Genomic DNA, 14,113 nt, shown 5'->3' on the forward strand with positions numbered 1-14,113 from the left:
TTGGCACCATCTGTGCCAATACATTTGACGGGGAATGGAAGCGGGTGGGGGTGCGGGGGAGGGGTATTCACAGACAAGGGTATATACAAGTTATAATAGTATTATTTCACTAGTTATACATCATTCGCCTAGATAAAAAAAAAAAGAAATCCCACACATTTTTTTTTTTTTTTTTTTTGATATCCTTGTCAGGCATTATTTCATTCAATTCCAGTGCTGACAGTATTCCATTTAGGTCCAGTGTTGACACACACACACACACTCACGCAAGCCGATATTTAGACATCCTACTCATTTGCATCGTTTGCTGTTGTCTGTGCCTCCTCGTCTATCTCCTCGTGTACATTGCTGTATGCTTTTCGTACGTCGGTTAAGTGCACCCAGTATCGCAAACCCTTCACCTTTACTGCTGTGGGCGTGCAAAATATTACTTCGTATGGGCCATGAAATCGTGGTGCATTCCACCGACGCACGAAGCTTCTGACATAAATTGAGTCACCTGGCAGTAACTGCAGCTGTTGCTCTGGCTCCGCAACAGATCCTGTTACATTTCCCTCTTCTCTAGTGAAGGGTGGGGACAGTTGCTTTGATATTGCGCGCGCTGCCCTTGTTAATTTTCTTAGGTAGTCTGTGAACTCATCCCCCAATATTGCGGCGCTTCTGTGAGCATCTGAGTGTTCACGCAGTGGAGAGTGTGCTGTGTTCATTCGTCTCCCAGTCACGATCTCGTGTGGGGACAAGTGGTGGTCTTTACTTGGTTGATTTCTCAACTCAAATAGAGCCAGGGGTAGACAGTAAATCCAATTTTTCTTTAATGAAAAGCATAGTTTTGATAATCTGCCCTTTAACAGGCCGTTCATCTTTTCCACTACGCCATTACTTTGTGGATGATAAATCGAACATAATTTATGTTTGATACCCAATAACGTGGTAACTTCCTTGAAAAGTTCATTCACAAAGTGAGAGCCGTTGTCTGAGCGTATTACGTCACAAATTCCCCAGCGCGGGAACACTTCCCTTACTAGGAACTTGGCGGCGCTTTTGGCATCAGGTCGCGCACATGGTCCCGCTTCCACCCACCTTGAAAATGGGCACACTACCACGATCATGTACCGCGAGCCATTACACCTTTCCCCCATGTCTGCATAATCTATATGCAGTTCTCTGAAGGGGCCAATGGGTTTGAGAATTGTTCCCCGGAGTGTGCGTAATGTCATTCCTGAGTTGTATATTTGGCATGTTGTACATTCCATTGTCAATCGAGACACATGTTCCTGGAGACAGGGCACAAACCATTCTTCCTGTATCTCTGCTGCGATGTGCTGCTTAGTGTTGTGTGCGGGGAAGTGTAACTGTTGAAACGCAACTTCTAGCAATTGCAGTGGCATTACCACTTTCCCTGAGTTATTTTGCCGCCATAGTAGGTCTGTCCCTGATTGGCTGCATCCCCGTTTTGTCCATGTTAGTTTTTCTTCTGCACTAGCTTCTTCCTGTAATTCTAGTATTTGTGATAGGGACATCATGTTATATCCTTCTGACAGTTCTTTAGTTGTTGCGTTCTTGATCATGAACTCACCGGTGTCGTATTTCTGAAAATAGGAAGCCTCCTTGGCGGCAGCGTCTGCTGCCGCGTTCCCTAAAGACACAACATCTGAGTTGGAGGTATGGGCCTGGCACTTCACTATTGCTACGGCAGTAGGGTTTAGTAGGGCCTCTTTTAATTCTTTTGACAATTCTGCATGTTGTACTGGTGTTCCATCTGCCCTTCTGAAACCCCTACGGCCCCATCTTGCTAGACCTCCATGTACGGTCGTTGTCATGTAAGCTGAATCTGTGTATATTGTAACCGCACAGCCCTGTGCTGCGTGTAGTGCTTCTATGAGTGCAACCAGTTCTGCTGCCTGTGCAGAGTAATGCGACGGGAGGCGGTACTGTACTAATGTTTCAAACTCACCTTCCTCTAATCTCACTACCGCCATGCCAACGTGTTTTTCTCCCGTGTCCATATCAATTGATGCGGACCCATCCACAAAGTACACTTCCCCCTCGCTGAGAGCGTTTTCACACACCACTGTGCCCTCCCCTCCTTCTCCTGTGTAGGTTGCGCAGTCGTGATTTTGCATATCTTCTACTGTGCATGCTTCTGTAATGAAGGTGGCGGGGTTCACTGTTTTACATCTCACTATGTGAATGTTGGCGCTGGACAATATAATCTCGTATGCTGTTGCCCGCTGTGTGGTCAGTGTGCTTTTTGATCTTTCAAGTATTGCAAATAATGAGTGCTCCACAAACAATGTCACAGGGCATCCCATTACTATTGTGGCACTTTTTTCAATCGCAAATGCGGCTGCTGCGAGCGATTGTTCGCACGCGAAATGACCCTGCATTACAGCATCTAAAGTACCACTATAGTAAGCCAGGGGCTTGTGTCCCAAGGATGTCTTTTGTGTTAGCACCGCTGTCATAAGTGTTCCTTTGCAATGGGAAAATAGGTAAAATTCGTGTCCATAATCAGGGTTTGCTAGTACTGGAGCGCTTGAAATTAGTTCTTTCAGTGTTTTGAACGATGTGCGCATTTCTTCTGACCACTTTATTTTTACATTCTCCTGTTGTGCTTCTTTGAGTGCTTGTAGGAGGGGCCTGGTGTATGCTGCATAGTCTAATATCCATGCTCGGCAATAATTGCACATCCCCAAAAATTTCTGCATATCTTTTACTGTTGTGGGTTCTCCTACCGATCTTATTGCCTCTACCCTGTCGGGAATTATTCTTTTTCCATCTTTCGATATGAGCTGTCCCAGGTATAGGACCTCAGGCAGACAATACTGTAGCTTCTCCTTGTCTACTTTGTATCCTTTGTTGGCCAGTAAAGTCAGGAGCGTTGTTGAATCTTTTCTACACGTTTCTTTGTCTTGTGCACACACCAATAAATCGTCCACATACTGAATAATCGTACTCTCTACTGATAGGTTCCCCAAGTCTTCATGCAATATGCGATTGAATATGCTCGGGCTCTCACAGTATCCCTGTGGCAGTCTGCAGTGTTCATATCTTTTTCCCCCCAGTGTGAACGCTGTAAGGTATCTGCTCTCTTCAGCCAGAGGTATTGAGAAAAATGCGTTTTTCAAGTCCACCACTGTAAAATGTGATGCTGTTTTTGGGATACTGCATAGTATGGATGCAGGGTTCGGGACTAGAGGGAACTCTTTTTGTATTACATCATTGAGGGGGCGTAAATCCTGTATCATCCGCCAAGATCCCCCCTTTGCTTTTTTGATTGGATAAATACATGTGTTACATGGGGAGTTTGAAGGCACTATTATTCCTTGTGCTAGTAGTGCATTTATCGTCTCTTTTATCCCTTCTTCAGCTTCACGGGACAATGGATACTGTTTAACTCTTGGTAAGATAGCTCCTTGTTTTAGGTTTATTCTCACAGGTTGTACTCCATGCAACAGTCCTACATCATGTGGGCCTGTTGTCCATAAATTGTTTGGTACTAGCCTCATGTCGTCATCAAAAAACGACGGTGGTGTTCCTACCACTGCCATCAATTGGACGGGGATCTCTCTGGCTTGGATCAAAATGTCACAGGGCATCGCTATTTCCATTACTATCTCACCATCTACTTCTGTGTCTGAAAAGAGATCCTCATCTGTTACCTCGCGTAGGGCAAGGTTGGCGTTTGTACACAGTACGGTGCGCCACTCACATCCTTCTCTGTCCATTCCAATCACAGCGATCCGTTTCGTTGATACCCGCACAGCGTGCAAGTCCAACGACACCACGGACCCTGGTGTTGCATTCGGACACACTATGGGGCGGAAGAGGAATTCTGCTGGAATCCTCCAATCCATGTTTTTTAGTTCTGGGACTATGAGGGCCAAAGTCTTTAGCCCTGCAATAAACATCTCTTCCTTTTGTGGCAGCCCTCGTATCTCCTGTGTGGTTGTGTAGGCTTGCACTACCAACATTGCACGCAAGGGACATATCCCGGGTGTAGAACACACTATTCCTCCTTCGGTAAATGATATGGTCATGTTAAGTTTACTCATAAGATCCCTCCCCAGCAAATTTATCGGGGACTGTTCATAATACAGTAAGGGTGCTTTTACGGTTTTGCCCCCTATGGTGACATCCAAAGCTTCTGTGTAAGGAACTTCAATTACAGCCCCAGAGAACCCCTGCGTCTCTAACTTCCTGTTAGATAACGGGAATCGGCCCTCTCTGACACATGATTTCTCCGCTCCCGAATCAACCATGAATATAAATTGCCTGTCTCCTATCTGCGCCCCCACCAATGGTTCCTCTGCTGCACTGTGGGTGGTAGATAGAACTGGACACGCAAGTGTTCTCTGTGGGCTGTCCTATGCGGGGTGTCTCATGGCCCCCCCTTCATTAAATACGTTACCTGAGACCACTGACATGCCGTTATAGGGTGCTGGTGCGGGGGCCCCGTTAGCTGCTGTCGCGAAAGGGTTGCCTGGTGTATATTGCATGCTGTCGTTGTTAGGCATGTTTTGTGGGTGGTTCTGTGTTCTGTATTGGGGTCCCTGTTGCTGGCTCGTGTTACCCTGGCTTGGGTCTCTCAGTTGCTGCTGTCCCATCGGAAGGCCATATGGGCTTCCCGGATGGGGATGGCCATACTGTTCCACCTCCTGGAACCCGTTGTTTTGTCTACTTCTGCACTCCCTGGAGTAATGTCCCCATCGCCCACAGTTCCAGCAACTCCCCTGGGGGCCCCGGGGACCCTGCCATCCACTTCCTCCCATTCCTCCGTACCCCTGTGGTCCACCTCCTCTTCTGCTCCTGTACCCACCTCGTCCCCCTCGAGGGGTCCACTCTTGCCACTGCAGACCTCCACCCTGCTCCTGCTCGTCCCACTGCCGCTGTCCTGTTCCTGCCCAATTAGTTGCCATCCTTCCTTGTATTGCTATCAGCCCCTCCTCTTCCTCATCTCCCTCCCTACTGTGTGGGAGCGCGGCTACTGCTGCTGCAACCTTCACTAACTTTGACTGTACTAACTTCGCCTCGTCTGCCAATCTTTTCTGCGCCACCTCCTTCTCCCTCTCCTTTATTCTTTTACAATGGTGTACTATTATGCTTTGAATTTCTGGCCATCCCTTTGCTTCAATACCTGCTATCTTGTCAAGCGCCTTCTGTACTTCCTTTGGGAGCCCTCTTTTTATAATGAAGTAAAATAAAGATGTCGATTGATACCAGGGCGTGCCCGTTTCTGCTCTCCACATCTCTTGGACCCGAAAAATGTAATCCATAGCCTCTTCCCCGTCATTCATTGTACACTGCATCACTGACTGCAAGTCCGGTGTGTCTGGGAATGTTTCGCGTAAGGCATCCCACACCCTGGCACGCACCGTGTTAAAGGATGCCCCATCATGGCGGTCGCAGTCTAACGTTACTCCCGGGAAACCGGCTTTAACCCATACCCTCTCGGCCTGGTCACCTACCGCTGATACCAGTAGACTTTTCACATCTCCTATGGCTAGGGGTACCCCGGCAGTATGTTTCTCAAAGGCGTATATCCACTTGCTTGCCCCTCCTGACAACGGGGGCAATAACTTCAATAAATTGGCCTTATCCATCTGTGCCCATGGGATATAGTTAGGCCTCCCTCCTCCCCTGTGTATCAATGGGAGCTGTAGCCTTCCTTTTGTCGTTCCGTCCGGACCCGGTTGATCTGTTGATGTCCCTAGTGATGCCATTTTTCCCACTCTGTTCCTTAGTCGCCCCGTCCACTCATCTTCCAGGGTTCTCAGCGAACCCGTACCTTCCCCTCCTTCGCTTCCCCCTCCTATCGCCATACTCAACCTGTCATTTTCTTCTACCTCGTCCCTTATGTCACACAGCAACTCCTCTCTAATTCCCCCCCGCCTTTCTTCGCTTGCACTATCTCCCTCTCCGGGTCCTACTTCTATTATTCGCGTTGGTTCTTCCTCAATTCTGAACAAAATCTCGCCTTTTTTCCACCCCTCTTCGGGCTTTCTATTTTCACCTAGCGCTCTGGACGTGCGCCCTGATCTAGGTGCATCTAGTGCTGTCCGTTCACATATGTCTTTTATCCTAGAGAGCTCATCCTTTGCTATCGTCAGTCTTGATTCTAAATCATCTGTGAGCTTCTCTATGTCCACCCTATGTGTACCCGCCTGGCCTCGCTCCCTTGTACTTTCATAAGGTGGGGGTCCAGTGGGCCGGTGGGGTGTGGTAGTTGTCGGGGGAGGTACATACGTTGGGTCACTGTATCCTTCTGCGGGTACAGGTTTCTTTAATATCGGGTATAAACTTATTACCTCCACTGGTGGTGTGACACCTGGCAATTCTTTGATATCTTTCTGTAATACCAGTGGATTGTCTGTAGTAGATGGGAGATCAGGATTTGGTGCTGGCGCTTTAGGCGGTGGCACCTCTTCGAATAACCGCCAAAGATCTAATATTTCCCTCCTATTCTGCAGCTGTTTCCCTCGGTACTTCAAGAAAATGCATGTCATCACCATATCTAGAACGCTTTTATCAAATGACCCTCCCTCTGGCCATATCTGGGGTAGCCCCTCTCCTTTCAGCTCGGTTACCCATTGGTCGTGGTATTTCTTGATCCGCTCCGCGTGCCCTGGAAGGCTTTTACAAATATGTGATAATGGTGTTTCAGGCCCCATCTTTGTGTGCTCCCCTGGTGCTTATGTGTCTCTGTATCTCTACACCTCCAATGGTACTATAGTATAGATATTACTTTTTGTATTCTACTCCACTTCCAGTGTTATGCTCGCTTGGGCTCTCCCTCCCTTAATTGTTCGATACAAAAACTGTCTGTACACAATTTCTACTTTGTTCTCTTCGGGGGGACACATACAAGAGCAATCCATCATTTATTTTGACACTATCAACCCGGAAATCAAAGGGTACCCACTCACGTCACTTTCTCAGCGTTGCTTCAAAAAGAATTTTTATCCGGTCACACTTACCATGACCATTTGACAATTACACGTTCATAGCCGTTTTACACATTCGCAATGACAAAGTTATCCCTTAACACATACGAGGTGCACACACCTCTTGGTAACACTCCGTACACCAGTCACGCTGCCCTCCCTTTCCTCCCTAGCCGGCTGTCCCTGTCTATCTTGCTCAGCACATGTGCATATATTTATAGGTTTTAACCTTCTCTCCCCCCCCCCCTAGTAGGACCCTTGTTCTCTTATTTTTCTCCCAAGTTTGTGCTAATTCCGTTGTTATTCTCCCCCTACCCCTAAAGAAAAAGAAAAAGAAGTAGTAGCGATCACTAATATATTCTCAGTGCCCTCTTTTGCTGAACACTTTTATCTTGTATTTCACTTCGTCATATATTCCCAGCACTAGTCAATATAGCACTATGCGGCGCCGCCTTCCACCCCCTTTCGGAGCTAGGTTCCCGTCACTTCTATCTCTTTTTTCACCTCGTAATCCTAATGGCCATATGCAAAGAAAAAGAAAGGAAATTTTAGAGTAATCCTTAGTATATCTTCGTACCCCCTTCACGTTCCCTGTCCTACCCTTCTCTCCCCACTCCCTTTACAATCGCTCACACTCAGTACTCACGTGCCCGTCTTGAACCGATAGTCTCCGAAACTGGGTCCGTCCAGGCAGTGTCACCGGTAACTCAACGGTCAGCCCCTGGCTCCGGCGAGCGGCACTCAAAGGGGATTTTTTTCCAATCGGGATCCCGTACCCTTTCTCATTGAGTGCGCACTTCTTAGTGTGCCGGTCGCCGTTGGCGGGCAGCCTCCCGGAGCCGGCTCACCGTGCGTATCCCTTCTCGACCGGAGATTCTCGTGCCAAACGGGGACGGTTATAAGGAGTTTAGGAAGAAAAAATCACGCTATCGGGGTCACCACTGAAGGCAAGCGTCCCCAAACAGCACGATCCTCCCCGCAATGAGAGACAATGAAGGACTCTCCCAAAATGGGAATAAGGCCAAGACAGAGTGCGGGTGAGCGTAAATGGGAGTTTATCAATCAGAATTGGGCATGCAAAGAACTCTGCAAACTCCGAGAGCGCTCTGTCTGACAATAGCAAAGACAGGCGTATATATTTACAAAAAACGTCATCAAAACCTACATACTATAGGGGGCACAAATTCATGGGGATTGGGTGGCGACGACTAACTATAGGTGCTGCTGTGATGTGGTTGGCTTTGGCTGGAAGACGTCATTGGGCAGCCTCGTGGGTTGGGCTGGGCCTGGCCGGGTGGCGGAGTTCATCCAGGCGGTGTTGTGGGGCCATCGTGGCCAGTGGCAGAGATGAATGTCTCTTCCTGACTTATTAGCCCTATTCCATGCACACCGCAGTCATTCAAGCAGTTTTAGTGTTATCTTCTTCAGTAAATCTTACAATAGGTTATGCAACAGGTTAATGCAACACAGGAGGAATGCACCTTGTGAGGGGACTGGAGGCAATACGTCAGGGCATGGTTACCAGTGTCCTGTTGACCGGGGCCATAGGTCGAGGGGCTAAGCTTCAGGGCCTGGCACGGGCGGTACATGTCTTTCTGCCTTGTTAGAAGTTGTTATGGATGTTCCGCTGTGTGTTGTCAAAGTGTGGGGTGTCTTTATTGCACAGGGCCGTAAGTCTGAGGTGGTCTGGTGGGTTGTGAGGTTTACTGCTATGCTGTAAATAATGCAGGTGGCGGGTGGTGGCCTTGGGTGCTACAGAGGGGGTTACAAATCTTTGAAGCGGCTCCAGTCTGGTTTGGGGGAGGTAAAGCAGCGCGGCGCGGTCTCTGCTCTCATGCCTTTGGCAGCCTTCACAGGGTGGGAGGGGGAATGGCCTTGCAAGTATTTCACAAAGGTATCTCCCTCGTGTGTTGCTGAATACAAGTAAAGACATCGCAAACATTTGAACACTTTCTATAATACTTATTTAGAATCACGTCAAAAACATGCTTTTAACCTTTGCTGGGTGCGTTTCGATTATACCCAGATCGAGCATCATATTTGTACATTACACTCTAGCAGCTACAGTGTTTTAGTTACATGCATATACATTCGCGGTAAATGAGGTAGTGGTTAGATCAGTGGAGTACATAGAAAACGACCCGCCACCGTCCGTGACTGTGGTTGCATATGAGGGGCTCAGACATTCACACATGATACGTGCACTCTTGCGCATTCTTTAATGAGTTCATAGTATAGTTGCATCCGCTTTCTTGTGTACTCTAGCAGCATTAGCTTTAGTTATGGCGCGAGCCCATGGGGTGTAAGTATCTCAGTAATACGTGTAACAAATAGATTCTTGGTGCGTTCCTTTATTATTAGCATCCAACTGCAATGGTGTATGTTCATTGTTGCTTATATCATGGGGGCATGATCTCTTTTTAATTATACATCTTACAGGCTTTTATAATATAAGGGATTTTATGAGAGGAAAGCATCCTTTGCAAGTAGTTTAAACATAAATATATGAGGATTGTCAGGCCTGTGACGACCATTTTACTGTTCATTTTATCTTGCCTAAGCCTGCTGGCCGGGTCATGCTGGGAGCGATGATACGATACACTACGGAAGGTGACTGTTACAATGTTAGAGCATTACACTGGCTCATGTCCTTCTGGTTCGTGGGAACGGGCTCGCAGCGGATCTACCAGGGTGCTGCGGCAACAGGGATGTTCTCCAAGGGTGGGGGCCGCGCTACAGTGCGCTGAGCTCACACCATCTTTACTGGGCAGAGAATGGTTTTTGGGCCTAACTAAATTTGTGTTGTGATCAATAGATGTGGGCATTCGATATGTGCGGGCAATTAATACGTGCGGGCAATGTCTCCAGTGGGCGTGCCCTCCACCACCTGGGCCCGGGTGGCACGAGGAGACGCCCAAGAGAGCCACAGTCCTCACCTGGGGAGAAAGTGCAGGCGAGGGGGGTCGTTTTGGACCAGTCCTCCCCTACACTGGTTAGAAAGAAGAAATCTGTAAGCTGTTGTACAAAGAACGGTTACATTGAAAACTGACTAGAAGTAGTCTTTTTATTTATTGAGCAGGAACCTGTGGACCCTTTAAACAAGAGTGATGAATCTTGTTTAACATATCCAAGTGCCAAGTGAATGTTGAAAATACGTTCTTGATTGTAACTTTGATATGGAAAATCCTGCATTCATTTTGGAGAAGGGGGATCCGATCCAGGTTACAACGATATATGTTTACAAAGTTTTTTTGCATCTCACTATTATATTGTTGGGTTTTATTGGCCATATGATACTTGTATGATTGTCTTGTATGTATAGGTTTGAGGGACAGAAACCCTTTTTATTTTCCTTTTTAACAGGTTAGGGAAATTCTTGTTCGGTTGGGGAAAGTGAGGCTTTTTTTTCTCACCCTTATTTAATGAAATTGCTACCTGTGAGAAAACTCAATCTTCTTGTCCGCCTCGCATTTCTGACTACTCACCTAGTCTTCTTATTGGAACATCACAAGCAGCCTACATTCCCTCCAAACCACACAAAATGGTGCGGTGAGAGCCACATATGGCTTACCAAACCGAGACCATGTGACTTCATCCAGATGGGCCCTTCATTGGCTACCTGTCAAGCATAGGATCACCCATAAATTGTTGTCTCCAACATATACATGTTGGACCCCAATACCTGGCTGATCGCTTGATTGTCGATCAGTTTAGGCGTAACCTGCACTCTATTGACAACCACAAACTGGTGCAACCACGTTTTTAAATTGACTACATTTTGTGGAGCAAGCTTCGACATGCAAGCACTGAGGGAGTGGAATGCTCTTCCTCTTTCTTTGTGGGCATCCCTGTCCCTGGTAGAATGTAAGAATTTAAGAGATTCATTAAAACCCACCTGTTCAACCTAAAACCAGGCTGAAGAGCTTTGCTCACCGCCTTCCTGTCTTCTATTCTCTGATTGCTAGGCTACTTGTTGTGTGCTCGCTGAGGCCTATGGGCATTCACAGTGTAATACAATATAAATAAGAATAATAATAGCAGCCCTTTTAGCTTTTAGGCCTTCAGGAAAGGGAGAAAAGACTTTAGACCGTGCAGGTAAAAGTGTGTACCTGATCTGTGCCCTACACCTCCGTCAAGCAAACTGTGAGGCAATCTCTGCAGCTTCTAATAATTTATGTAAGCAGGTGGAGAACCTTGCAGGAGACATGCAGGATGACAGGAAGGACCAGTTCCTTGTGGAATTATGCAAGGCTAGATAGGTAGCGCATGATTTTTTTTGTCTGCTGCAGAACAGATTGACAGAGCGGCCAGAGGTAGGTCTAGTGGCTTAGTCCTGCACAGAACAGTGTAGCTGAGTAGCACAAAACTCCTGCCCGAGGTACAAGACAAAGTCAAGGCATTGCCTTTTGATGGGCTCACCCTGTTCGATATGAGTATCAGCAATGAAAAGGCAAAGATGAAAGTCAATACCCTTACTGCAAAAAGCCTGTAGGAGATATGAACAACAATGCCTCCCTCCTCATTCCAAGGCAAAACGCTAAGAACGACGGGCGGTTTTTGAGGCTTTTTAGCCTGGCCGCAAGGTAGAGAAATGCAAGCACCAATTCTGGGGCCAAGGACAATGAAAGGACCTCGGACTGGCAAAGGATTTTTGAGTACCACCCCGAGCGAATCAGAAAAACAAAGCTTTTACATTATCCATAACCAACATAATCTCACAGCAAGCTAGCGGGTGGGTCTGTCACCATTTGCCATCGTGGAATTGTATCACATCAGACCCATGGACCTGGTCAGTGATTAAAAAAAAAAACTGATTTCAACTCATACCTGTTCCCCCTAGCTTTTCCTCTCTGCTCTCAACAATTTTCATCGAATCGAGTGGAGGGGCTACAAAAACTAACAATGGATGCCATAGAGGTTATGCATCCACAGGATCAATTAGAGGGATGCTATTTATAATTATTTTTTTCTTCCCAAGAAGGACAAGACTGGTTGTAGAATTATCTGGCTTCAACTAACACCTCCTGGTGCAGAAGTTCAAAATGGTCATGCCAGGTGTGAAGGCCTCATGAAGTAGAGACAGACAACTGAGTAGAGTTTTGGGGAGCAAACTTTTGTTAGCCCTTTTTCCAACCCGAATCTTTGGTTAACTTGCCCTATGCTAAGGTGGGTATTCCCTATCTAAATTAAACTGATAGTCTGTGTCAGGAAGGCCAAAGCAAATGTCTGTCTGTGTTCAAACCTATATCCTGAATAATCCAATAATCCTGAAGACTGGTGCTCGTTGACTCTGGGTGTGAGCACCATGCTGGAATGTCTTGGGGGCAGACTGAAGACCCCTAACCATTGTGGTATTACTGAAAGCAGAGGAATCCTTCAGCGACGCTGTGTGTGCAACCAAGAGCTCCAGCGCCCCAGTGAGTTTGAGGGACACAGTAATCACTGAGCAGCTCCGCACGGGTGCATGATACCTTAAAGCAAACTTATCAGCGAACACATTGTCCGTACCTTTAAACTGCAAATGCGTGTTCATACAAACTGACAAGCCATTGTTAAAGCGAGTAGAAAGCTTAAAATGAGAAATAATATCCGCAAGCAGACTTTCCCATTGTGATTCAATTAAGGCTTTACACAGAAAGTGTTATAAACCTGAAACCTGAAAAGGTAAAAACGTTGCACACGCCACAGAAATAGTTTGAGCATTTGCTAAATGAACTAAAGAAATGTTGGGAAACCTTGGAAGAGAAATATAAATGGATTTTCCCAATGAAAGGCACGTTGTTAACATTTATTGAATATATATTGCACAGCCATTTAACTCAAATCTTGGTCAAGTACATTCGGCACAGTGTGGCAAGCCAAAGACTGGCAGAAGGTATGTGACTTTCTCTGGTAGAGTCATGAGGCTTCTAAGGAGAGGCCAGAGAAGGATGGATATTGTCCACCAAAGCTAAGAGGCCAACAAAAAGAGGAATCCTGGTTGCGTGACCTGTGATGGGTGGACTGTGTGGTCTGATAACGGTGCCTAGACCTGTGAGCCTTGACTGTGATAACCCCATTGTTTAAAAGACTGAAGGAGGTATACTTGATAGAGCTGAAGTCTTGGTGAAGGGCGCCCTGAGACGGAAGGAGGTATACCTGTTGTCTCAAGAAGAAGCCTTGTGACCATCTTTACTTTGAGCTGTGCTATTTGGAACTTGAATTATTTATAACGCGCACCGGATGAAACCAAACTTATCTGGGCGCAGCTGGAACGTACATGGGTCGACCAAGATCAACCACCTGGCAACATCATGCCAGATTCCACAAACACTGATGCTCGAGCAAGTCAGCCAGTTTACCAAGTTACCTTAGTTTAACAGAAAAGATAAGTCTTCAGAGCTTTCTGGAAAGCAGTAAGTGTTTTTAGTGCTCTAATTTCTCATTTCTATTGGTCACCCCTAAATACATATCTAGAAGGTGTAACCTGCAGCACTAGCTTGTAACTGACGTGGTGGTGTATACCACTTGATTCTATATACCAGGTAACTAGAAGCCATCTGCTTAACACATTTAAATAGCATGCAGAGGATTTTAAAATCTATCCGTTCCTTCAGTGCGAGCCAATGCAGTGACTGCCACAAGTCTGAGATTGGGGACGATTTTGCCACCAAGTCTCACAGCTGCATTTTGGGCTATTTGTAGTCTCTGAACTTGAGTATTCGGGATTCCTGTCAGCAGAGTATTGCAGTAGTCCAAACGTGAATTTGTGAGTCCCTACAACTGCTGCATAATCCTTAGCTGGTATAAAAGGGAAGATCTGTCTTAACAGACGTAGGGTGCCGAAAACTGATTGAATCTTCGCACTCAACTATGCCTTACTCCCCAGGTCCTCTTCCCAAATGCAAACCATTTTATCTTGGGTGCTAGAGCCAGAGGTGAGCCTACAAAACAGGGAGACTGGGGGCGCCTACAGTTTTCAAGTCTGTGTTTTGGACCAAACAGCGCTAACTCGGTTTTCCCGGCATTCAACAACAGCTGGTTCGAACACATCCATGCTTGAACTTACTTCAAAAAACGTTCCACTATCTCAAGTTTCCTCTGTCCTCCCAACCCTTCAGAACACTTGAGTATCGCCCGCATACAAATGAAATTTCACTTGGTGTTTCCTCAGGATGTCCATAAGAGGT

General features: G+C 46.6%; 1 protein-coding gene across 1 annotated transcript in view; it reads left to right on the forward strand.

Moving 5' to 3' along the window:
* LOC138488122 (S-adenosyl-L-methionine-dependent tRNA 4-demethylwyosine synthase TYW1-like) overlaps positions 1-14,113 on the forward strand; it is a 1,632,770-nt gene that overhangs the window by 508,479 nt on the left and 1,110,178 nt on the right. The gene's annotated exons all lie outside the window — the stretch shown is intronic.

Source organism: Ambystoma mexicanum, chromosome 9, assembly GCF_040938575.1.
Source record: "Ambystoma mexicanum isolate Mex_15411 chromosome 9, UKY_AmexF1_1, whole genome shotgun sequence".
NCBI classification, from domain to species: Eukaryota; Metazoa; Chordata; class Amphibia; order Caudata; family Ambystomatidae; genus Ambystoma; species Ambystoma mexicanum.